This window comes from Balaenoptera physalus (assembly GCF_965194825.1).
Source record: "Balaenoptera physalus genome assembly, chromosome: 13".
NCBI classification, from domain to species: domain Eukaryota; kingdom Metazoa; phylum Chordata; class Mammalia; order Artiodactyla; family Balaenopteridae; genus Balaenoptera; species Balaenoptera physalus.
The window spans coordinates 73,153,096-73,179,070 of record NC_138892.1 but is presented as its reverse complement, the minus strand read 5'-3'; the positions used below and the strand labels follow the sequence as shown (position 1 = coordinate 73,179,070).

Here is a 25,975-nt window from a genome sequence, read left to right as displayed (position 1 = left end):
ACCAATCCTCTCTAAGTCATCAGTAAGTTCTTCTTCAAGTCCAGTATTCATTTTCTTTTTATTGGTACATTCATTTTTCTGCCCTTTTGATCTGCCATTTCTGCTGTATTGTCCATTTCCTCCTTGAAATTTTACTTCTTTGTACCACAATGATCTGATGTCATAATTATTCTCTTACTTTTTATAACCCTGTCTTTGTGCCCCTCTTATGTCTTCTTCCTGCTCCTAGCTTTCAAATGAATCCCCCAAATGGATGACAATTTTATTAGAAATAAAACTTTCCTTTGCATTTCCATTTCTATTCTCTCTTCCATGAGTCATTCCAAAATATTATCCTGGTGGCTAAGAGCACAGGTATTAGAAGGAAGCCTAGATGTGTTAATATTCATATATCACTAGGCAGATAAGTGAATGTCAGTAAGTCAATTGGAAATTACAGCAGCACTTATCTCAGAGATTTTTGTGGGATATTTTTCAAGTATTAAGTGAGATAATGCGTGTAACACATTTAAAATAGGTATTGGCCCATAGTAATTACTCATAAGCAATAGCTATTAGTAGTAGCAATAGCTACAGTAATGATAATGTACATAGTGACAACCATTTTTTGCTTTCCCTCCATCAGTTGTCATCACCCATAAGTTGGCTTTTACCAAAGGATACTGCAGTTTTCTAGGCTTTTCTGATTTGTGATCAGTTTTATTTATTTATTTTTTAGATTTCCTTTTCTCTACCTCCAAATGCCTACCATCCATTCAGTAATAAATTTATTCATTTCTATTCTCAACCTAATTTGTATTTTTCTCTGTTTTCCTTAATACCAATTTCATCTGTCATTGCATGCCTCCCTTAGTGCAGTTATCAAATATCCCAGTGTATAAGTTTCTCTGCTTTAATCTGTCAGGTATTATTATTGGTATAATATATTTTTAATGTCTCTTATTGATTCAATTCTGCTTTGAAACTTTCACTGTGCTTTACTTTGTATCTTTTTTTTAAAAAATTATTTATTTATTTATTTGTTTATTTTTTAACATCTTTATTGGAGTATAATTGCTTTACAATGGTGTGTTAGTTTCTGCTTTATAACAAAGTAAATCAGTTATACATATACATATGTTCCCATATCTCTTCCCTCTTGCATCTCCCTCCCTCCCGACTTTGTATCTTGAAGAGCACTGGCTTTGGAGAAAGAATACCTGGATTCAAATCCTGAGAATAGGACTTACCAGTTGTGTGAACTTGGAAATGTAGCAGGTGAAGGAATGGGGCATTATTTCACTATGGTTGTCTGGATGACTTACTGTGTAAAGTTGTATTTGAAAGTATATTCATTTAATATTACATTTAAATAACATTTTTATGATTATAAGGAAATACGGGATCATTCAAGAAAAATTGGAAATAAAATATAATTCCATCATCATGCCCAGAGATCCACTATCAACCTTATAGTTTTATTTCTATGAATATGCATAGGTATTTTAAATTTACAGATTTGAAATTAGAGTGAATATTCATTTTGACATTCAACTTTTTTCCCACTTAACATCATATCATAAATATTAATTTATTTTATTTAATATTCTTACTAACCATGTTTTTTTTATGGCTGCCAAATAATTTTTATATAGAGCTTTTAGATAGTTTCCAGTTTTTCACACTTATGGAAATGAACATAAATATTCATTAATCTTTACCTTTCTGACCATTTCCTTACAGTAACTTCTTAGATGTTACTGGATCAAACATATAAATATTTCCAGACTCCTAATGCTTATAGCCAAATTGCCCCAGCAAAAAAATTTGTACAGAAATTGGTACTCAGTTTAAGCTGATTTGGCAATAGTCTTATTAATACTTGGTACTGTGGTTAAAACAATTGCGACTATTTTAATAGCAGAAATTAGGTATCTAGTTATTCTTTGAGTTGTGTTTCTATGATTTTGAATGAGTTTGAGAAATGTTTTCATTTCTCAAATTGTTTATCTGCCCTTTGTATTTCTTAATTTGTGGATTTCATTTGACTATTTCTTTATTGGGGTATTCATAGTTTCTTCATATAATTAGAAATCTGTTGTAAACTGTGAAAATTTTCCCCACCCTGTTTTTTTGCCTTTAATTTTTTATGTGTTGAACACACAGAAGTTTGTAACCTTACTGTAGTTTAATCTATAAATCTATTTGCAGTAATAGCTTTCATTTCTTTAATGCTCAGAAAACTTTCTGCTACCTGACAAAGAATTGAACATAAAAGCACACGTTTGAGGGTGCTATTGCTGAACTTCTTTTCTTCTTTGAAGTAGTATTTGGCTTATGTATATCATGTATCTCTGTGTGAAATGGCTCCTGGGGACATAAATACACTCACAGTCTATTGAGATCCCATTATTATTTATGTGACTTTCCCATGAAGTGAATAGTACCTTTATTCTTTCTGAGCTACTGTTGTCCATTTTAAAAGTGCCACAGGGAAAAATGTACTTTGGAAGATATTAAAGACCAGGTTACTCCGCCAGAGCAGGGCACACTGTTTGCACAATTATCTGAATGACTCAGGCACTAAATCTGCTTTTGCCAGGATTATCCAGATGGTCCTTAATTCACTGGATAATTGCTCACCCCTGTACTTGATTTTGATGATATAGACTGACTGTGTCGTCACTTTTCCTGCACTGTTTTATTTGTTGCTATTCTCTAAATGCTTAGGGTTTTTCACATTCATCTCTCTTCATGAGAGGCAGTTTCTATGGTCCTAAGAGCACACGTTTTAGAGTTATGCAGAGCTTTGCACAAAACCTAGCTCAGCCACTTACAAACTGTGTGACTTGGGGCAAGTTACTTAATTTTTTTAAGCCTTTGTTTCCTGTGTAGGAAATGAGGATATTCTGAGGATATTCAGAGTTCAGAGCCCCTACTTCAGTCCCCCTCTCTGTAGTCTTCTCAAGAACATTCTCCACACTATAATCAATTGCCTTTCTGAAACCAATCTCAACAGGTGCCTCCTCTGCTGAAAAATTTTTGATAGAGCTCTCTCTCTCTTTCTCTTTTTAACAACAAGATGCCGGAAGTCCTTTAGGTTGTACTTAAAGTCCTTTACTAAATGGTCCTTGTTTACTTCTCTAAATTCATTTCCTAATTATTCCAGTCTCTTTTATCTCCAATCTCCCACAATGCCAATCACATTAAACTGTTTGCATTTCCCCTTATTCATCATATATTTTTCTCTCTTTTCCCAAACTCCACTTCCGCTCCATATTCTATTTTCTGCCAGACATCACCTGTTCCCTTGTCTGCCCTGTCGTTTATCTGCCTAACCTCTTCAAGGCTCAGGTCAGCTGCCACCATCTTAAGGAGGACTTCTCTGAACTTCCAGGCTGAGTTTTTTGTAAGCCCTTGAAGACAGAGACAATGCCGTATTCCTCTTTGTGCCCAATGAAGACCTTGACATATATTTTCTGAAGAAATGAATTAAAGAAGGTTAAGATTAAACACCTTTTTAAGATTTCAACAAGTTAAGAATTTATATCTCTACCTTGGAAACCAAGAAATAAAACTAGAAGCTATGTCAATCTTCTTAATTTGTCAAGGATTAACTTCCTGGTTTTGTTGATTTATACAGCAAGATAGGTAAAACAGAGTCTTTTAATAAGCAATTTGTCAGGATAAGAGATGTCTAAGACATTGAATAATTCCCAAATGCTAAATATGTAGGTAACTCTTTTAAGTAATTCTCCATTTTAGAAGGAGGAAGAAATATATAGTTACATGGATAATGTAGATATATAAGCTTAGCTGTGTTTGAACTAAATATTGGTGAAATTAATCCCTTTTCTCTTCATTTAATAAAAATCTTCCATTGGTGTGGTCTCTGGAAGTTTATAAAACATGGTTACATGTATAACCTTGTTGGATCCTTTGCAACAATTCTGAAAGTTAGATTGAAAGGTGTGATTATCCATTCTTACAGATAAAGAAACAAGCTCAGAGAAATAAGTAATTTGCCTAAATCACATTAGTGGCAAATCTGGACAAGATATAAGGTAATCTTACTCATACTTGCATGTTTGGTCTGTTATGCTCAGCCAAAACATCTCACAGAGAGGTGCAGTCCACCATTCTGTCCAGGTCAAAGACATTGGTATTGAAAGATATAAATAATCCACTGAGAGTCCTGAACAATCCAGTAAAAATTTACTGCACTAATACCTATGTATAGTTGTCACTTTGGTTTTTAATAGCTGAGAAGTAACGCACTGACAGTGATTTTTGATTTCAACATATTGTAAAATCTTGCATTTGTTTAATTGATTGATTATGTATATTTATATATATATTTGTTTACATATATATAAAACTTCAGAGTGTATTTATTTTTATTTTTGGTGACAAGTACAATGTCCTTTCCCTTATTTTTTTTACTAGAATATTAAAATGCTTTTTCTAGATATTCTTAATTAAGTAGAAAATATCCAGCTTTTCAGTTTGGCTCTTAGCATATATTCTCTACAATCTTGGAGAATCAGATGAGTCAAATATGTTTTTCAGAAATATTACAAGAGTTGAAAACATTTTTATGAAAAATAGATGGGTACTTACCTAGAGCACTGATCTAGCCTAGTTTAAAAATGAAAAAAACAGAAGTATTAGACTGATGTTTTTTATTTCGTTGTGCAGATAATGTCTTCTCTATAACTGCACTTCAGTTATTAACAACAACCATTTATTGAGTGCTCACTCTGTGTTGGGCATTGTTTTAAATGTGTTGCACATGATATCTCATAACTTAACCAAACCCAGTGAAATGGATTTTATTTATTATTTTTACCATTTTACAGATGAGAAAAAATAGATATATTAAAAAGCTAATGATTAGAGAAGCTAGAATTCACAGGTTAACTAACTCTTAAACCTAGATTATGAATCAGTGTGTTATTCTGCTCTCCATGATATCTAGTTTTAGTATTTTGTTAGTCACAGTTTAAATTTCCTGCATTTGAGGTGACCATCTATCCCTAGACTCTCACATGAACTTAACATCAACACAACAGATTAAATCATTCTAAATTTATATATGTTTTATTTATGGAAATCTCATAAACAAAATGGTCTTTCACTACAGTGATTTACATGGGGCAGTTTTCCAAACATAAATTAAGCAATTACAATGTGCTATTTTAAAATTCATTATTTTAACTTTAAACTAAGTAACAGAATTTTGTACGCTTTTCTGCCCTAATTTTGCTTGCTGACATTACAAACCATAAACAGTAATTCTATCCTAAGACATCTAATCAGATCGTATTTAATTGTCATGGTTACTGAAAGTACAGATTTGCTATCAGTAACAGGCAAGATTGCCTGCTAAGATATTATAAATAATATTTATAATATTCCAGTTTGAGGCTCAACTTATTTAATATAATAGAAATTTATATCAGATGAAAATTCCCATTGTGTATTATTTTTATACATTAAACACAATATATTTTAACTGAAAATCTTTAAAAATACCTACTGGATTGATTTACTGTATGTTTCTTTAGCTTTCAAATATTATTTTAGAGGTCATAACAACTCTTTTGGTACTAGAAAATTAACTCATTTTTTCCCAAAAATGTTATTTGGAAACTAAGACATCTATTTTCAATAAAACGTTGCATTTTTTTTAAACCTTTTTAATTAAAGAGTAACAGAAATATAGAAAAGCACACAGAAAAGAGTCAGCACAATAAGTTATAACAAAGTATTTATATCCATGAAATCAACACTCAGTTCTAAATAAAGAACCTTGTCAGCCCCCAGAAATCCTTCTTCCAGCCACTCCCAATCATTACCACCTTGCTTTTCCCCAAAGGTAATCATTAATTCTGACTTCAAGACCATAGAATCATTTTGCCTTTTTTGAAATTCATACAGACAAAATCATACAGTATGTGACTTTTTTGTATCAAATTTCTTTTGCTCAACCTTTTTGGTGAGATATATCCATGTTTTTGAATGTAATAGTAGTTCATTTTTGTTGTCTTATAGAATTCCATTGTATAAATACTCCAAAAATGTACCTATCTGTTCTACTTGTTAGACATCTGGGCTGTTTTCAGTTTTGTGTAATAGTTTTCCTATGAACATACATTCTTTTACATGTCTTTTGTACACATGTATGTGTATACATTTTTGTTAGGATATAGCTAAGATTAAAATTGCTGAGTCAATGGCTAATGCTTAGTAGAAATTGCTAGATTTTCCCAAGAGGTTGAGCCAATTTCCAATTCAATCTGTGGGTATGAGATTTCAAGTTACTCATTAGCTTTGCCTTCACTTGGTATTAATAGTCTTTTAAACTATTATAATAGTTGGGAATGTGTGGAGCTGGATATCTAATTATGGTTTTAATTTGCATTTTTTTTCATTAATATGTAGTTAAACACCTTTTTATATATATTTTGGCCATTTGAATATGATGTTTTGCAGTGTCATTCAAAGATTTTGTCCATTTTACTATTGGTTATTTGTCTTTTATTTATTCATTCATAAGTGGTTCCTTATGTATTCTGAGTTTGAGCCCTTAGAAAATATTTGCAAATATCTTTTCCCACTCTATAATTTGCCTTATCATTCTCTTAATGTTATCTTTAATCAACAGATGTTCTCAGCTTTAATGTAGTCCATAGTTAGCATTTTTTGTGTTTTATTTAATAAGTCTTTCCTTATTACAATCATGGAAACATTTTTCAATATAGTATTTGTGCTAGACGCTATATTGTTTTCATCTAAACAAAACCTGTAAAACTCATGTATCAATATTAATAATTTCTTATCTCATAAGAAAATTTCTCAAAAGTTCATCCTTAAGTATTGGATTTTTAATGCATAATTTTATCAAGTTAAGGAAGTTCCCTCCTATTTCTATTTGTTAAAATTTTAAATATTTTTAATAATTTTAAATTTAAATTTATTCAGATGATCATATGATTTTTATCTTATCTTTGTTAATGAAACAAATTATATTGATTGATTTTCAAATGTTAAACTAGAATCCCCACCCAGAATAAATTTAAATAGTTTATTATGTATTTATTACCTAGAATAAATTTAACTAGTTCATTATGTATTTATTACCTGTTAATATATATTACTAGATTAGTGTTGACAATGTTTTATTTAGGATTATTCTGGTAAGAGTTTGTGAATGATACATTTTAATTTCTTGTAGAATCCACTAGTGAAGCCATTTGGCCCTAGAAATATTTTTATGGAAGTATTTTAAATTAAAAATTCAGTTACTTTATGTGTTATGAGTCTATTCGTATTTCCTAAATATTATTTAATCTTTTGTGTAAGTTGTACCTTTCTAGGAATTTGCCCATCTAAATTTTCAAATATATTGGGCATTGTTCTTCAAAATAGTCTCATACAATCTTTTTAATATGTATAAGATTTATAATGATGACTGCCTTTTCATTCATTTAAATCCACCCACAGAGCTGACTATTCTTAACATTTTGTATATATTTTAAAAGATTTTTATGAATAGAAAATAGTTTTAAATATATTGCTACTATTATCAAAATGCATCATACTATATGTAATGTTCTGTCACTCATTTCTTTTATCTTGGCCAACTTTTATTTTCACACATTATAGTGCTAACACATCCTTTTTAGTATTTGCATAATATCCCTTTGCATGAAACAGAATTTATTTATGTCCCCCTTATTGGATCCTTGGGATATTTCTAATTTTTTTTTAAAAGAATGCCACAAGAACATTATTCTCATGTACATTTGTACATTCATTCCAATATTTCCCTAATACATTTCTAGAGTGAAATTGCTAGCAAAGAGACACATCTTTTGCAGATTATCAGTATTTCCAAATTGTTCTTCAAACACATTATAACAATATATAATCCTAGTGACATAAATAAGAATGTTTGTTCTTGAATATCCTCCCTTGTACTGAGTATTATCAATCTTTCAAATACTTTTAGATGTTTTCTTTCCAAATCAGACTATTACTAAAAAAAAAATATAAATAAAGCACAATTATGCACCAATGACATCATAAAACATGAATTTGGTATTTCCCTATTGATTGTTTTCTTTTATACATACAAAATATTTTGTCTATTATTGGGATTGTAAAATATTTCAATTAAATTTGACACTAAGTTGGTTTTATAAAATTTAAGTGCTAAAAAACTCTCCTGCCTTCATTGTTTGTTATTTTAGTATCATAGATTTTCAATATAATATATGGCTATGTTTGCTCATACAGGAAAGAGTATAGTACTAGCTGTTCAGTAGACATAGATTTAAATCTAAATTCTAGCACTTAGTAGATATGTATTCTTAAGAAATCTACTTAACTCCTGTAACTCTGAGTGGCTTCATTTCCTAAATTGAGGAAAATAGGTATGAAAGTAAGTTTGCTGTATGTCTGTCATCTGATTATTTACTAGGTTTGATTTAGGTGATTAAACTAGTTAGGCAGGGCCTTTTCTCTTTCACTTTCCTATTTATGACCCTCTCAATGTTACTTGTTCTTCAAGGAAAACAGTTTCCAGGTATGAAAAAGGACTGTCTCCCATGAACAATCTATAAAGTAGGTCCTTCTGCTAGAAATGGAAAAAGATAATGTGATTAATACTTTTTTCCTTCATTTATTATATATTGTATTTGTAAGTGGAGGGAAGGAAGAAGCGGAAAGGGAGGGAGGGAGGGAGGGAGAACAGAAACACACATCTCCTATGTGGTAGGCTTTGTAGTAATGAATAAGTCAGACTTTTTCCTGCCTTCAAGAGGCTTCTAAGATAAGTGCGGAAAATAGATGAAAAGATAACCCCAAATTGTGTGATAAGTGCTTTAATACAAGGATATTCAATATGTTAGGTGAATATTGTATGCCAGGGACATTTAGGAGAGTATGACTGGTTAAAATAACTGAAAGAAATCTAGTATATGATAGAGTATAAACTATAAAGTAGCAAGACATATGGGCAAAGAGGAGAAAATAGTAGATCAAGAAAGTTTTTTTAAAGTGTTTGTATTTTACCCTAGAAGCAATAGTTCCAAGTAAGGCAGTGATTTAATTGAATATCCTAAAATGTGTTTTTGAGAATTTAATGAAGTAAAATAAAGATATTAGGTGTGAGAAGACTTTGTAATTTAAAAAATGTTAAGGAAATTAACTAGATTTGAAGCAGAATGTCTAGACAATTCTTGATTAGACGTATTGCTACAATATTGGCAGGGCTGTACTCTCCAAATCATCTCTTTTAAAAAGCTCTCCTAATAATTTCATTTTGACTTTATTTTGCTATTAGTATGTTATAAAACTTCCTTTGAGTAAATAAGGAGAGAAAATTAAATATATATTTTCATCTCAATCTTCCCATAGCTTCTTTGAGAGCTAGATTTCTGCTAAGACATACATATCTTTTTATTTTTTAATTTTTTTTTTTATTATTTTTAAACATCTTTATTGGCGTATAATTGCTTTACAATGGTGTGTTAGTTTCTGCTTTACAACAAAGTGAACCAGCTATAAATATACATATATCCCCATATCTCCTCCCTCTTGTGTCTCCCTCCCACCCTCCCTATCCCACCCCTCTAGGTGGTCACAAAGCACCGAGCTGATCTCCTTGTGCTGTATGGCTTCTTCCCACTAGCTATCTATTTTACATTTGGTAGTATATATATGTCCATGCCACTCTCTCACTTCGTCCCAGCTTACCCCTCCCCCTCCCCCTGCCCTCAAGTCCATTCTCTATGTCTGCATCTTTACTCCTGTCCTGCCCCTAGGTTCTTCAGAAACTTTTTTTTTTTTTTTTTAGGTTTCATATATATGTGTTAGCATACGGTATGTGTTTTTCTCTTTCTGACTTACTTCACTCTGTCTGACAGAATCTAGGTACATACACCTCACTACAAATAACTCAATTTCATTTCTTTTTATGGCTGAGTAATATTCCATTGTATATATGTGCCACATCTTTATCCATTCATCTGTTGATGGACACTTAGGTTGCTTCCATGTCCTGGCTATTGTAAATAGAGCTGCAATGAACATTGTGGTACATGACTCTTTTGAATTTTGGTTTTCTCAGGGTATATGCCCAGTAGTAGGATTGCTGCGTCATATAGTAGTTCTATTTTTAGTTTTTTAAGGAACCTCCTTACTGTTCTCCGTAGTAGCTGTATCAATTTACATTCCCACCAACAGTGCAAGAGTGTTCCCTTTTCTCCACACCCTCTCCAGCATTTATTGTTTGTAGATTTTTTGATGATGGACATTCTGACTGATGTGAGGTGATACCTCATTGTAGTTTTGACTTGCATTTCTCTAATGATTAGTGATGTTGAACATTCTTTCATGTTTTTGTTGGCAATCTGTTACATATCTTTTTAAAAGCCATAGAAGTGCATGGAAGTTCATAGAAGTTCACTGGACTTTGGATGTCATTTCTAGCCATGGCTGAGAATACCACCATGCTTATTTTATAAACACACATGGTTTACTCTTTGAATACAATTGTATTTGTTATAGGGACATATAAAATAGCCATTTGTAATATGACTAAATCACTAAAAATGTTGTCCAGTAGTACTCCCAAAAGGTGTTTTGTTGGTGAAGGAACAGGGAAATGTGAAGAGAGAACAATATTTTGGAGTCTTTAGCTTCCTGGGTGATCTTTGGAGTGTACTGGATTGCTAAGAATATTAAAGTTAGATTTTTGTAGCCTATCCAGTTCTCAGGGTGGTTGAGAAAAATGAATATTTTATTTACAAACTCAGAGCAGAGAGCAAAGATCACTTGCTCTAATTCTTACATACATATCAATAAAATGGATGCATTATTTTATAATATTATGTCCTCCAGTGGCTTTTTAATCCTGGGTAATTTTCTCCAGTGTAAATTGTATTATGTACTAGAATTTTCAGTCTAATTTGAAGTTACATTTTCTTCCATTTTTTTGATTTTATGTTTGAGAGAAAACATGGTATATTACTCATGGCTATGCTTTTATTTTTGGAAATCAAAATTGTATCACTAAAATGTTCTGTTCACATTTTTCAATACCTATTTGTTTCTGACAATATGCTGAAAATGTTCCACTGCATACTGTCTGATCTGAGGTGGTAGATGTGAATGTAATAACTGCTAGTAAATTGAAATATTTCTTTAGAACCAACTGAGAAACAGTGTTACAAATGTTACCACAAATCATGTTTATTCATATTGCCTTCTATTTTTAAGAAGAATACTGCAGAGCAAAGGAATTTGGATTCTTGCTAATATGTAGGGTAAGGAGACAATCTTGCTGGACTCAGCAATTATTTTATTTATCTTTTTAGATCTCTTAGTGTAATTCACACATAACCTAGTTACTTCTGTTTTTGAGTTTTAAATCCAGCCTTCCTCCACAACCCTTCTGTAACACATTCTGGAAGATGACATTAATATTCATGTTACTAAAAATATCATTGTGAAGTGGAATGCCTTAATTAATTAAATGTTGCTTCACTCAGCATGTCTTCATCTCTACTGCTATCCTTAAGCTTACGAGGAAGGAGGGATCTCTCCTCTTTCTTAATTCCAATTCCTCTACTTTTTTTCTGGATCTCAATTTTCTACAACATGAGAGAAAATTTGCTCTTATGCTCATATGCTTCCTCCCCAGAAATGCCAATCCTTCTTTCTTAACTCCCTAATATTCCCCTGCCTTCAAACTTTTCAGTTGTTTTTCTACTAACTTTTCTAGGTTTTTTTTAAAATTTCATGTTTTCTCATCCTTCCAGAATAACTAGTCTACAGTTTCTAAATATGACCTCAGCTATAGCAACATTCTCCTTCCATTCTTCTGATTCATTGTAATGGAAGAGGAAAGCCAACTTCTTCATAAATTTGTTTCTCTTCCTGGGTTCTGGATTACACCCTCCTATCTTTTTAGGGTCCTCACTATATTAATTACCACCTCTTTCTTGGATATTCAACTTTGATCTTTCTACTGGCTTCCTGATGCCAGCATTTAGGCATGCCTAATTCTCTTTCATTTGAGAAACAATGCAGACAAAATTAAACAAACAAAATCATCCTCCAACTCTTGCCTCCCACAAGCTACTGCAGTCATTTTTCCCTTTTCTTTTTCACAGCCAAGTTTCTTTGGACATTTATCTATGTTTGCTTTACCATATTTTGCCTTCAATTCTCTCTCTAATCTTTGAAACCTGGTTCTTAAGCCAGACATTTTAGTAAAACTGTACTTTACAAGGTCTCCAAAACACCCCTTAGTTCCTAAATTCTGTGGGTACCTTTCAAATATCACCTACTTGACCTTTCAGGAGAAAATTTAACACTGTTGAATTTTCCTTCTTGGAAAGGTCTTTTCATAGTTTGGATTTATTGTTAAGCAAATATTCATTTCTCTTCCATTCCCACTGTTAATACAGCATACAGCTGTACCAATTGATGTTGTGTTCAGTCATACATCTAGCTTTGCCCAATATAATAGTAGTAGATGTGTACTAAGCAAAGATTATGAATCTGAGTTTGGCATGGTTCTTACACCCAGTCATCTGCATTGAGAAGCACATATGCTGGGAATCTGCTGATCCAAGGTGAAAGTGGAAACATATGAGCAGGCACGAGGGCAATACAAAGCTTGGAGCCAGACGCAGTTACTGTACAGCCTAAAGCATGATTGACCTAGTCAAACTGTGAACCCATGTGCAAGAGAAAAAAATATTGTAAATTTGGGATGTTTGTTTTGCAGCGTTTTTGGGCAATAGCTGATTGATAAAACTCAATTCCTTGAGATTTCATGAAACCATTTTCTGGTTTTTCTTTTAAGTCTCATAAACCTTTGTAGCCTTTTGTAATCTTTTCTTCCAGAGGCTTCTGCCCTAAACCCATTACCTCAGTTTGAATACACTTACTGAGAGATCCTATTCCCAGTGATGGTTCTGATTGCTATCTATATGCTGATAACTTCTAAATAATTAGCTTCAATTCAACCTATACATCAGACCCATCTTGTCAAAAATGCATTGGACATCTTCACTTGGTGGTTTCACAATCACACCAAACTCCATTTCCTGAACACAGTGCTTCTGCTCCACAATACATTTCATACTCAACCTCAGGGGGGATAAAACTAAAACAGCTGTGTACCACCAACATTACAAAAATTAGTATAGAGGTTATGATTTATTGCATTTTTGCTTTATGCCTTTAAATGCATTATCTGACTTGTTGCAACAACTCCATGGGTTGTAAATTATTATCCCTCCTTTGATGGACATGAAGTCCAATTAAATAAAATAAGATCAATAGCTAGTAAGGGAGTGAAACAGATCAAATGCAAATCTGTCTGACCCCATAGTGTGGACCTACTTATAAAATTTTATGGGCTGCTTGTTTAAAATCTAAATTTAAGGACCAGACTCTCCAGTGATATGTTCAAGGTGTTGTACTGCATACGCATATTACCTATTCAACAATAACTATCTCTGTTCCCTCAAAAAAAACCTTTCTTGCTATCCTCCACACAAACCACCCACATTACTGCTTCTGTGTCTTTGTTCATATTATTTATTGTAAATAATGGTAGCTGTCTCCACATATATCCAGATTCTCTCCTTCTCAGATGCACTTCATTTAAAGCTTAAGGCTTTAAGAGATTCTCAAACTATTTCTAATGACAGTGGTTAATTTCTTAAACCCCTATAGTATTTTTTTCTAATCAGATCAACTAAGATTTATTGCAAATTACTTGCAAGGCATGATCTTAATCATAAGGAAGCTTTTACACTATATATAAATAGTATCGACCCCACAGAAATTTTCAAGTAAAATTATGCAAGTGAAATATTACTAACATATAACTTGTATATATTATTTAATAGTTTCATATTCCAGTTTCTTTAGTTGTGTCTTGAACACAAAGACTTGTGGTCAGCCTCTTTTTTGTTCATTTCAACACCAAGTACATTTCATTGAAAAGTTGAACTGAGTATTTTAAATGAACTGAGTACTTTATTTTTAACCCCTATTATTGCTTTTTCTTTTACTGCTCTCTCAAAAATATCATTGAAGTATCATATCACCTAGAGAGATATTTCTCTCTCTCAAATCATAGATTTATATAATTCATTGAAATAATTATAGGAATTGACTTATTTATGTTATTAAGTAAATGTAAATAAAGTTAGCTAAAATCAAAGCTGCAATCTCAAGGAGCTTAGTTATCAAGGTCTTCATCATACTTGTTTATATGAGACTAAATAAAGTATGTGAAAAGTAGAATAGAGTCACTCAGTGATTTCTATTTCTTTATGCTAACAATTTCTGGATTATTTGACATATTTTAGGTAAGTTTTTCTACTTATGAAATGGCCTAACAGATGTAAATTGTTCAGTGTAGTTTCTCACAAAAGAAGCATTTGATAATAGAAGTGCTGGGGAGGTTACGCTGAAGATGTTATGCTTTTAAGGTTCTATCACATTAAAAAAAAGAGTATCATGAAGGCAGAGAAGATGGTCATTATTCATGGAGAATACCGAGGAATTCTCTATGTACATACTAAAATAAGTGGAAAAGTAAATAAAACGTCCAACCAAAAACCCTTGTGTTCTGTTACCTTAAGAACCGTTGGGAAGTAAATGTATATGTCTTTTCCACATTTAGTACTTTGGTTTAATCTATTATTAAATGGCAGAATCATACTGTTTTTTCCTGATATTTTCAGATTACACTCTGCTCTATTTCTCCCTTCTAAGAGAAACAAGATGAGTTCAAATGACCTCACTGGGTAGTAATTGGGATTCTTCTGAATTTCTTTCTCCTTGACTACCTAAGTGGTAAGAGATGGGATGATTAATTATGACCTCATTCTATTCTGTTGTTAGACTCTGGGGTACTAACTAAAAAAATTTCAGGCTTAACCACATGTGAATATAAGTATGTAGTCTAAAGTCAATATAAAAGTTTAAAATTGTTAGTTTTTTCTTGGATTATCCATATAATAGGTCTTCTCTAATTATGAGGATAACTGAGAGTTGACTTAAGCATCTTGTCTGTTTGAAAATTCTCCACTGATAGGCACACTAAAGATTTTCAGCATTTCAAGAACTAGATATTCATTTTAACCATTAGCAAACCCAGGAAGTTTTCGCAGTTTGGGCAATTCGTGAAAAAATGGAACAGACTTCACAGACTCTTAATATGGGGGATTTCTGGAATTAATAGGTTGGGAAGTAGCAATTGTAAAATTTTACTCAGAGGATCACATATTACTGAATTATAACCACCCGCCTCTGTCCATTTCAGGCATGATTAAAATGTTGATCATTAATGGTGCTATGTTATCCATCTTTATTAGAAAGTGAAAAGATACAGTGGCATATCTAATTACTAATTCTTTATTATAAGGATGCTCTCATCTCTTGTGTCTTCTCAGAAATAGATGTTGCTGGACAATATTATATATTGTTTGTTTTAAGAAATGACACTTTGTATTAGCTTTCCTGCAGACATTTATTCAATTCTGAACTGGTTACCTTGTAAGATGTAAATTGTCAAGAACTCTAATATGAATTGCTTTATAAACACATATATAAGCATTCATCATAAAGCAACCAAAATGTAAGGCTTAATTTCAGTGAGCTAAAAAATGTGTTTATTATGTTACACATTCTGCAGTTCATGCAACTTTTGGATTTTTGTACTATCCAGCTCCCAGGGGATTCTGATTTCTTCAGGACCTGCTGAAATAGAATATGACTTTGATATTAAACTTTTTGTTCTGTATTCAATCCACTCAAAAATGCACTGCAAGTGTATTGTTTCTTACAAAAAGGTAAATGTTGATCCTTTCAAATCAGAACCTCATCAAGTCCTCATGGCCATTCTGCAGCCGACTGAAGAAATTCCCACTGCGTGAAAATTATTTTGTAAGCATTTTTATGGAAAAGGAAAAATAAATGCAGAAAGGAATGAGATGACAATCTATAACACCATGGATTATGAACTGAATTTTATTTGCTTTAGATATCCTCTGAGCCTGTGATTCTCCAGCATGAAAATAAGTATCACTGGAACAGTTTGTTAAAACCAATGCTCTCAAAGCTTCTGATTCAGTGTTCTGAAGTGGGGCCTGATAATTTGTATTTTAACAAGCTCTCAGGTGATGCTGATGCTGCCTTCTCAAGAACCACTCTTTGGGTATTCCTCTAATTACCTCTGGTACCAATTCTTTGTTAACTGGTAACACTTACCTTCAGACAATGATAACCACACCAAGAGTATTAGCTAATGGAAGAAATAACAAAACAACTTAGTTTATTGTATAGGATGATGCTGCATTAGCAGGATTCTTTGCCTTGATTTAACATTACTAACACATTTTTTCCTTACTATCAAAAAATAACAAAGGTAATCTTCTAGGGCCTGATTTAATGATTCTTGTGTTGGAGAAAATATTGATATTCCTGTTGATTTTGAGAAATAAATCTGTTATGGTCTCAAGTTTTTATTACAATCAAGTCTGGGGGGAGCAAGTGGGATACCCATGATGCTTTCTCATGAACAAATAATTTCAAGCTCCTTATAGTCTAGTAGTTAGAGAATATGAGGGTGAATGTAATTTGCTATGAAAATTAGTAAATGTACCCTTGAGATTAATGATAAAATTCCACAAATATTTCTAATATTTTGAAAGTCGAGATGATAAAGTATCTCACAATCTTAGCTGGATATTAAAATCACCCGGGTAATTTAACAATACTGATACCTGGGCCCCACAATTTAGACAGTCAAATTTAATTGGTTTGGGTCTGGTCTTGACATATGGAAATGGGTAGAGGAGAAAGATTAAGGAGGGAAGTCCAGACAGGAAGCCAACTACCATTTCTCAAGACCTGCTTTCCATATGTCAGGAACTACATGAGACATTTTATGAATATTGTCCCTAAACCTCACATAAACTCACAAGATAACTATCAATTAAGAGCTTTTTAAAATCTAAGGAATAGACTTGAATAAAGGGATAAAAGAACTTTCTCATGGCAAGAGGTTGTTTAATAAGTGGAAGATTGGTCACTAGAACCCAGGCTGTGGTGGCTCCAGTGTCCATTCTTCATTTCCTTGCATGGGTACTAGATGCCTCTTTCTTCTATCTCAGGTCAATTCTATTGTTTCCTTGAAGGAGCATTATAACTATAACTTCACAAGGAAAATAGTTTCATAGCTCTATATAAAAAATACAGCTTTGTTTTTCTTGCATTGGTTTAGGTTGAAATTTAGCATTACAATCACCATTGGATAAAATCACTCCTGTAAGCACAGTGTACCTAGTGAATTGGAGGAATCTCTTTTAGTATTTCTCAAGCAAAATCGGGGCCTCTTGTAAGTAATTGTGTTTATGAATTTTTTATAATATTTGGTTTTCATATTTAGTTCTGTATTATTCTTTAATCAGGTTTAAAGATACTAAGTAAAATGGGATTTCTTTGGTTGTACATTTTATCTTTCAAGAAAAGATTCTAAATGTTTAATTGACTGACTTATAAGTACAGTAGATTATGGTTTAATTTTTTTCTCTGTTTTTAAAATTGTTTTCATGTACAATTCAGCCTTTATCATGTTTTTTATCCCACCTGATGGATATCTCTTTTTAAAGCAATGTACAGTCTCATTTGAAACCAAGAACTTGCTGAATAGTTTTAAAGGTGGTCCTGAGGGTTATGAAATTTTTTCAGTGCCTTCTCTGGTAAGGAAACTGGAGCTTTCCAATCAACAGGAAGAGTTGGCTTTAATGAATTCAGGCCTGTCTGTAGAGCCCAAAGTACAGAAAAGAGGCCTCTGGGGAAATGGCTGAAGTACTCTACCAGCCCAGCATTCTGGAACAGCATGATTGAATAGAGTACTTAGGTGGCACTATGAGGCAGAGATTATCCCCTCTTTACAGATGAAGAAACTGAGGACACCTGAGGCTACATATTTAGAGCCGTAAATCATAGGCTGGCATTTGGACTCAGATCTGATGGACTTTGCACCTATCCTTCAAAGTTTTCCCAGGCTCTACTGTTCTCTTTATTCAGACAGACTGGCTTGTGTATTTCTAGGCCCTGGCTATCCATCTGATAAAAATTTGGCATTTCTTTCCATCAAAGCATATTTTCCAAAGGTGTCCTTAGGAAGACAGTCTCATTGAATTTTATTTCCCTTCACCTTAGATGGTATGAGGTGTTACGTCTTTTAAGAGATGCTATTTGAAATCACCGTTATCTGACTACCTGCATGTTACTACAGTTCAAAACTTTTTAAACATTGGACTGTTAAAGTTAATTATATGGTTATTTGTCCCTTGAAGACAGAAGTGTTGCTCATTCAGCTGGAAATAATGTGCTGAAGATGGAAAAGTTAACAGTTGCTGATTCATCACATGGAATAATGCATATTTATGGATATTCTTTTATAATAATAGAGAATGCTAAATAAATCAGTAATATGTGAACACAATGGGAAGATGGACTAATAGTCACTTTGATTTAAAATTGAGGATAGTTACATTTTCAGAGTATAGTATTTAGAGAAACTTTATATAGAAGCCTAATCATTTAGTCACCACAAAATCTTTTTAGCCCAAGAATTTGCTATATAATTTCTAAGCTATTTGATAAGCAACTTCTAAATAACAGTCCTTCTTAACCTGATCATCTGGCATATAAAATACAGATACTAAATATAGCAGTTGAAAGAAGGGAAGCAGTGGCTTTTAAGGAAATGAGCATTCAACTTTGAATCAGGACCAGAAACTTGACTATATTTCATGGGAAATTGTAGAAATCAACTTATCTCATTGTGCTTTGAGGTCAGAAAAATAAATCATTCTTATTTGCTTAGTATATTCTTTCATGGTTCAGAGGAAGTATATAATATGCTAGCTACATAAGTGCAGAGGCTTTTAGATGGCAAAGTAAGTATTAAGTATCTACCAAGTGTTAGCATCATGCTAAAGTTAAAAGAGTAGAATTCTGTTAAAAGATATACCTTGTTGGTCCTAACACTGACATTCAGCAATGTGGCTTTCTTAGACTAATCTACTTATGAATCTACTCTCTATATTTTTTACTCAAATTTATCTCTAAAGAATGTCAAACTCAGAAAGGTGAGTTTAGAAGAACATACTTATTAGCAGTAATTTGATCTCTTAAGTTCTAGCTTTAGTCACTGTCTTTTAAAGATTTAGTTCAGAGTATGTTTCATTGTTAAACACTATAGATCGATCTCAGTCTAAGTAATAGACACCCATCTCAAAGGTTTTGTGTGTGTGTCTGTGTGTGTATACACACGCAAGAGAAGAGCAGTATAAAAAATGTTATGACACACAGTCAAATAACATTTAGTTTGTATGGCTGTTTTGTGTTTTTGAAAATTGAATTTTATTTGAAATGTGAAGGTAATATGGTTGCCAGATAATTAAATCCTATTATAAATCCCTTTGAAAAATTAACTATTATCAACTAGTTTTTTATGTAATTCAAAAATTTTTTAACATAATCTTGTTAGATTATTTAAGCTGAAGCTCAAATGTGATTGTGTAAAATATAAAATAAGGAAAATACATTTTTGCCCTTTGAGAGAACATTATAAGTTGATCCTCTGTCTTCTCTTTCCAAACCCCAAGCATCACAGTTCATCAGGATGTCCTCATTTATCAGAGTTGTTTAAGACAATTAAGCCCACATAAAGAATGCAATACTTTGTATCTCAGTCCTCCTTGAGTATCTCCAGACTCAACTTTTCACCTTTCCCATCACATTCCCTGCCCAAAAAAGTCAACAAAATAAGCTAAATGGGTGATGGCCATAAAATCACTCAGGACCAGCTCCTATTTTCTCTCTTATGTTGGATCTTTTCTTTTTTTATATAAATTCATTTATTTTATTTTTGGCTGTGTTGGGTCTTCGTTGCTGCCCGCGGGCTTTCTCTAGTTGTAGCGAGTGGGGGCTACTCTTCGTTGCGGTACATGGGCTTCTCATTGTGGTGGCCTCTCTTGTTGTGGAGCACGGGCTCTAGGAGTGCGGGCTTCAGTAGTTGCAGCTCGTGGGCTCAGTAGTTGTGGCTTGAGGGCTCTGGAGCACAGGCTCAGTAGTTGTGGTGCACGGGCTTAGTTGCTCCATGGCATGTGGGATCTTCCCAGATCAGGGATCGAACCCGTGTCCCCTGCATTGGCAGGCGAACTCTTAACCACTGTACCACCAGGGAAGTCCCTGGATCTTTTTTCTAAGTTTTAAAATTCTTTATGTTATATAGAGAACTCTAAAACGTCATCTTATTTTCACTGATAAAGAGAAATGCCAATATGACTTTGATACTCAATCCTAGTACTTAATGTATTCTCTCTTTGTAATTTATTGTCAAAGGATGCTGATTGCTATTGGAGCATGTTACGTAAATTTGAACTGTGGGGAACATCACACTTTTCCATCAACTAATCAGTACCTCATGGTGGGGCTACGCAGGATACAAGAGAAGTACAGGTCAACATTTCCTTTCTTATAATTCTGGAATTCAAAAAAAGCTCTAAACATACAGCATTGTGATTCATTTGGTGATAAAACCTGATTTTTACCTGAACTCATGTGGTAGCAAAACCTGTTCTGAACTGATTTGAGGCCATTTCTATCTTATTTATTCTATCTGGAGTGAATATACCCAATTTTTGCTAAAGAAATATTGATGTCTTTGATTACATGTTGCTACTCCAAACAGATATATACACTTCCAGAATTCCAAAAACTCCAAACATATTTTAATCCAAAACATATATGGCCCCATGGACTTTGGAAAAGGGATTCTAGGTCTGATAGACGTTGTCCTTGCACTCCAGCAGCTTGTAGTTTATTGAGGAGTATGAAAGGAACACCACCTTCAAACACATAGTCAACAAATAGTTACTGAAAGTCTACCAGTTGGCAGATATTCACACACATACAGATATATGTATATATTCTATGTATATGTATATATATATGCATAATATAAAACTATGTTTTATATATAATGTATATAATGTTAATTTTGCAACATAAGAGAAAAGTAGTACTAGTTTAGAAAAAGTCTAGTGATATAAAAGGTTTCAGAAAGTAGTAGAACTTCTCTCTTAATCATTTTTGAATTTGTTTCTTCATAAAATAAAGCAAAAGCACATTCAATAAGGAAACCTCTGTATGTACACTGAAGGTAAAAACAAATAAGCCTGTAAAATTTTTATGAAAACCCTCCAGTAAGTGTGTTTTTCTTTCCATATAATAGAAAGCTGTTTTGAGGATAGATCAGTGTAACAAGTTTAGATCAAAGAACCAAATAGAATTTAGTTGACTTTCATTACTGCCCTTACTAGATATGACTTTAGGTAAGTTACTTAAAATCTTTAAGCCTGCTTTATTATCTGTAAAATATTAATAATAAAAGCAGCCACCACATAGACTTGTTAGAGGATTATATCAGGTGATGCATGCATTGGAGGATGTCTGGCACATAGGAAGCACATTTATGCTGCTTATTATGAAGCTGTTCTCATCCAGGCCCAGTGGATAAAGATAGTCTTAGGCTATTGAATTCTATGTAATTCATTCTTAGCTATTCAAGGGAGTTATTTTCATTGCATGTTATATTTTTGTTTGATAGGATAAATTTTTCTATAATCTTTTAAGATTTCATATCTAATAATGAAAGTAGTTATCTGGTGAAGAAGCCATCTTCAGCTGCTCTAGGCCTTTATGTTTATTACTGGAAGTCTCTCAGCTGACTCACATGAGACTTTTAGATTTAATTTCTAGAATTTCTCCAGGAAGCAGAGGAAATTGGAACAGCAAAGTGTTTTGTCTTATGAAATACTTGATGTGTTATTTTCTCCTGATGAGCTCAAGTTTAACAGCTAAGCCATTCAATACACTCATAAGGTGATCACACCCTCTGCCCTATAAGAATCTCATTGAAATAAGCAACAGTAAAGTATAAAACTAGGTGGTAAAATGGAAAGGGATAATATTCATAATAGAAACTTTGACATATTTTTGCTAGACATAGTGAAGTCAGAATGAAGGAACTTCTAATGTGACCAAGAATCTCCGTATGTGTTAAAAAGACTCATCAAAAAAGGAAGTGGAAGAGATGGTAGCAGGGCCACGTTATGACTTTCATGGACTCCAGGCACTTCTACCTTTATGGGCCCCTTACTCAATAAAAAATAATTACAAGTGATATTTTACACCAGACTTGTTATAAAGATAAATATAATCCAGGCTGGATTTATTATTATATATTCATTAATAGTATATCTATTTTCTCTTCTTTTAAAGCAAATTAAAATTAAAGCATTTTTTTGAACTCCTAAAAGTAACACGGACCATAGGCATTGTGCCCATTGTGTCTGCCTCATGGATAAGCACTATCCTGGATGCAAGTAGAACTTCACCAATCCTTTTTCTTAAAACCCAAGTATCAGTGCAATACCTGGATTTCTACAAGAGCATTTTACAGGCATAGAATACAGGAATGGCCCAGCCAAACAACGGTTCCTTCAATAAAGAAAAAGAAAACTCATCTTCAACATAGACTGACAGATCCTGTCCTGACTTTGTGCAGTTCAGCTTAATTTCTTTCCATCACCATCCCAGGCTACTGCAACTCTGGCTTAACAAAATGAAAGTAAAGTAATTGAAAATGACTCCCTTGTCTTTTCATTTGTACTCAGAAGATTTGGAAATAGATTCTCAATGTTCAGCATTGAAAAAGCATAGACCGTCCTCTGTGATCACAAGCAAACAAAAGAACACTTTGGTTCAAAAGACAATGACATTTGAAAATAAGATAGAGTACATTCTTATGCATTTTATACTTCAAAACGGTAGAAAATTTTAGGATATGTTAGGTTGACTTTAAAATGAATCAACTTGTGATTTTAATCAAATAAGTAAATCATAACATTGCAATTTAAGAGCAAAAATCATGATGAGAGAATGATCTGAAACAAGAAAAATTGCATGGAGTAAAAAACACAACTGCCAAATTAAAACTCAAATAAGAATAGCGACCATTGATGGCATTTCACAAAATCAGTAATGTAAATGACATGTTTAAGAAATTCTCCCAGCATCTGTTGAATACCTGAATAGACAACGAATCATCCCAAATTCAGGAGGTGGACTTTGGGAGCAGGATATATTAATTTTTCCCCTTTTCCTTTTTCTGTGAGTGTATATGTGTATGCTTCTGGGTGAGATTTTGTCTGTATAGCTTTGCTTTATAATAGCTTTATTTTATTTTATTTTATTTTATCCTCTTTCTATTTTTTCTCCCTTTAACTCTGAGCCGTGTGGATGAAAGGCTCTTGGTGCTCCAGCCAGGCAGCAGGGCTGTGCCTCTGAGGTGGGAGAGCCAACTTCAGGACACTGGTCCACAAGAGACCTCACAGCTCCACGTAATACCAAATGACGAAAATCTCTCAGAGATCTCCATCTCAACATCAAGACCCAGCTTCACTCAATGACCAGCAAGCTACAGTGCTGGACACCCTATGCCAAACAACTAGCAAGACAGGAACACAGCCCCATCCATAAGCAGAGAGGCTGCCTAAAATCATAATAAGGCCACAGACACCCCAAAACACACCACCAGATGTGGACGTGCCCACCAGAAAGACAAGATCCAACTTCATCCACCAGAACACAGGCACTAGTCCCCTCCACCAAGAAGCCTACACAACCCACTGAACAAACCTTAGCCACTGGGGACAGATACCAAAAACAACGGGAACTACGAACCTGCAGCCTGTGAACAGGAGACCCCAAACACAGTAAGATAAGCAAAATGAGATGACAGAAAAACACACAGCAGATGAAGGAGCAGGGTCAAAACACACCAGACCTAACAAATGAAGAGGAAATAGGCAGTCTACCTGAAAAAGAATTTAGAATAATGATAGTAAGGATGATCCAAAATCTTGGAAAAAGAATAGACAAAAGGCAAGAAACATTTAACAAGGACGTAGAAGAACTAAAGAGGAACCAAGCAACGATGAAAAACACAATAAATGAAATTAAAAATACTCTAGATGGGATCAATAGCAGAATAACTGAGGCAGAAGAACGGATAAGTGACCTGGAAGATAAAATAGTGGAAATAACTACTGCAGAGCAGAATAAATTAAAAAGAATGAAAAGAACTGAGGACAGTCTCAGAGACCTCTGGGACAACATTAAATGCATCAACATTCGAATTATAGGGGTCCCAGAAGAAGAAGAGAAAAAGAAAGGGACTGAGAAAATATTTGAAGAGATTATAGTTGAAAACTTCCCTAATATGGGAAAGGAAATAGTTAATCAAGTCCTGGAAGCACAGAGAGTCCCATACAGGATAAATCCAAGGAGAAACACGCTAAGACACATGTTAATCAAACTATCAAAAATTAAATATAAAGAAAACATATTAAAAGCAGCAAGGGAAAAACAACCAAAAACACACAAGGGAATCCCCATAAGGTTAACAGCTGATCTTTCAGCAGAAACCCTGCAAGCCAGAAGGGAGTGGCAGGATATACTTAAAGTGATGAAGGAGAAAAACCTACAACCAAGATTACTCTACTCAGCAAGGATCTCATTCAGATTTGATGGAGAAATTAAAACCTTTACAGACAAGCAAAAGCTGAGAGAGTTCAGCACCACCAAACCAGCTCTACAACAAATGCCAAAGGAACTTCTCTAGGCAAGAAACACAAGAGAAGGAAAACACCTACAATAACAAACCCAAAACTTTAAGAAAATGGGAATAGGAACATACATATCGATAATTACCTTAAATTTAAATGGATTAAATGCTCCCACCAAAAGACACAGACTGGCTGAATGGATACAAAAACAAGATCCATATATATGCTGTCTACAAGAGACCCACTTCAGACCTAGAGACACATACAGAATGAAAGTGAGGGGATGGAAAGAGATATTCCATGCAAATGGAAATCAAAAGAAAGCTGGAGTAACAATTCTCATATCAGACAAAATAGACTTTAAAATAAAGACTATTACAAGAGACAAAGAAGGACACTATATAATGATCAAGGGATCGATCCAAGAGGAAGGTATAACAATTGTAAATATTTATGCACCCAACATAGGAGCACCTCAATACATAAGGCAAATACTAACAGCCATTAAAGGGGAAATCAACAGCAACACAATCATAGTAGGGGACTTTAACACCCCACTTTCACCAATGGACAGATCATCCAAAATGAAAATAAATAAGGAAACACAAACTTTAAATGATACATTAAACAAGATGGACTTAATTGATATTTATAGGACATTCCACCCAAAAACAACAGAATACACATTCTTCTCAAGTGCTCATGGAACATTCTCCAGGATAGACCATATCTTGGGTCACAAATCAAGCCTTGGTAAATTTAAGAAAATTGAAATCGTATCAAGTATCTTTTCCGACCACAATGCTATGAGACTAGATATCAACTACAGGAAAAGATCTGTAAAAAATACAAACACATGGAGGCTACACAATACACCACTTAATAACGAAGTGATCACTGAAGAAATCAAAGGGGAAATCAAAAAATACCTAGAAACAAATGACAATGGAGACACGACGACCCAAAACCTATGGGACGCAGCAAAAGCAGTGCTAAGAGGGAAGTTTATAGCAATACAAGCCTACCTCAAGAAACAGGAAACATCTCGAATAAATAACCTAACCTTGCACATAAAGCAATTAGAGAAAGAAGAACAAAAAAACCCCAAAGCTAGCAGAAGGAAAGAAATCATAAAGATCAGATCAGAAATAAATGAAAAAGAAATGAAGGACAATAGTGAAGATCAATAAAACTAAAAGCTGGTTCTTTGAGAAGATAAACAAAATTGATAAATCATTAGCAAGACTCAT

At 33.4% G+C, this 25,975-nt stretch overlaps 1 protein-coding gene and 1 long non-coding RNA gene across 8 annotated transcripts in view; one reads left to right on the top strand and one right to left on the bottom strand.

The window, feature by feature from the left end:
• The window catches only part of LOC309641933, an 870,732-nt gene that overhangs the window by 344,639 nt on the left and 500,118 nt on the right, over nt 1-25,975 (bottom strand). The window lies entirely within an intron of this gene.
• CNTN1 (contactin 1) overlaps nt 1-25,975 on the top strand; it is a 376,331-nt gene that overhangs the window by 2,721 nt on the left and 347,635 nt on the right. The window contains exon 2 of one of the 7 annotated variants that reach the window (XM_082422550.1): nt 14,757-14,868. The exons of 5 other annotated variants lie outside the window; for them this stretch is intronic. The gene's annotated coding sequence lies outside the window, so the exon portion shown is untranslated. Of the gene's footprint in view, nt 1-9,867; nt 14,869-25,975 lie in introns of those variants that run through there. One more of the 7 variants, XM_082422549.1, reaches the window with a different exon arrangement.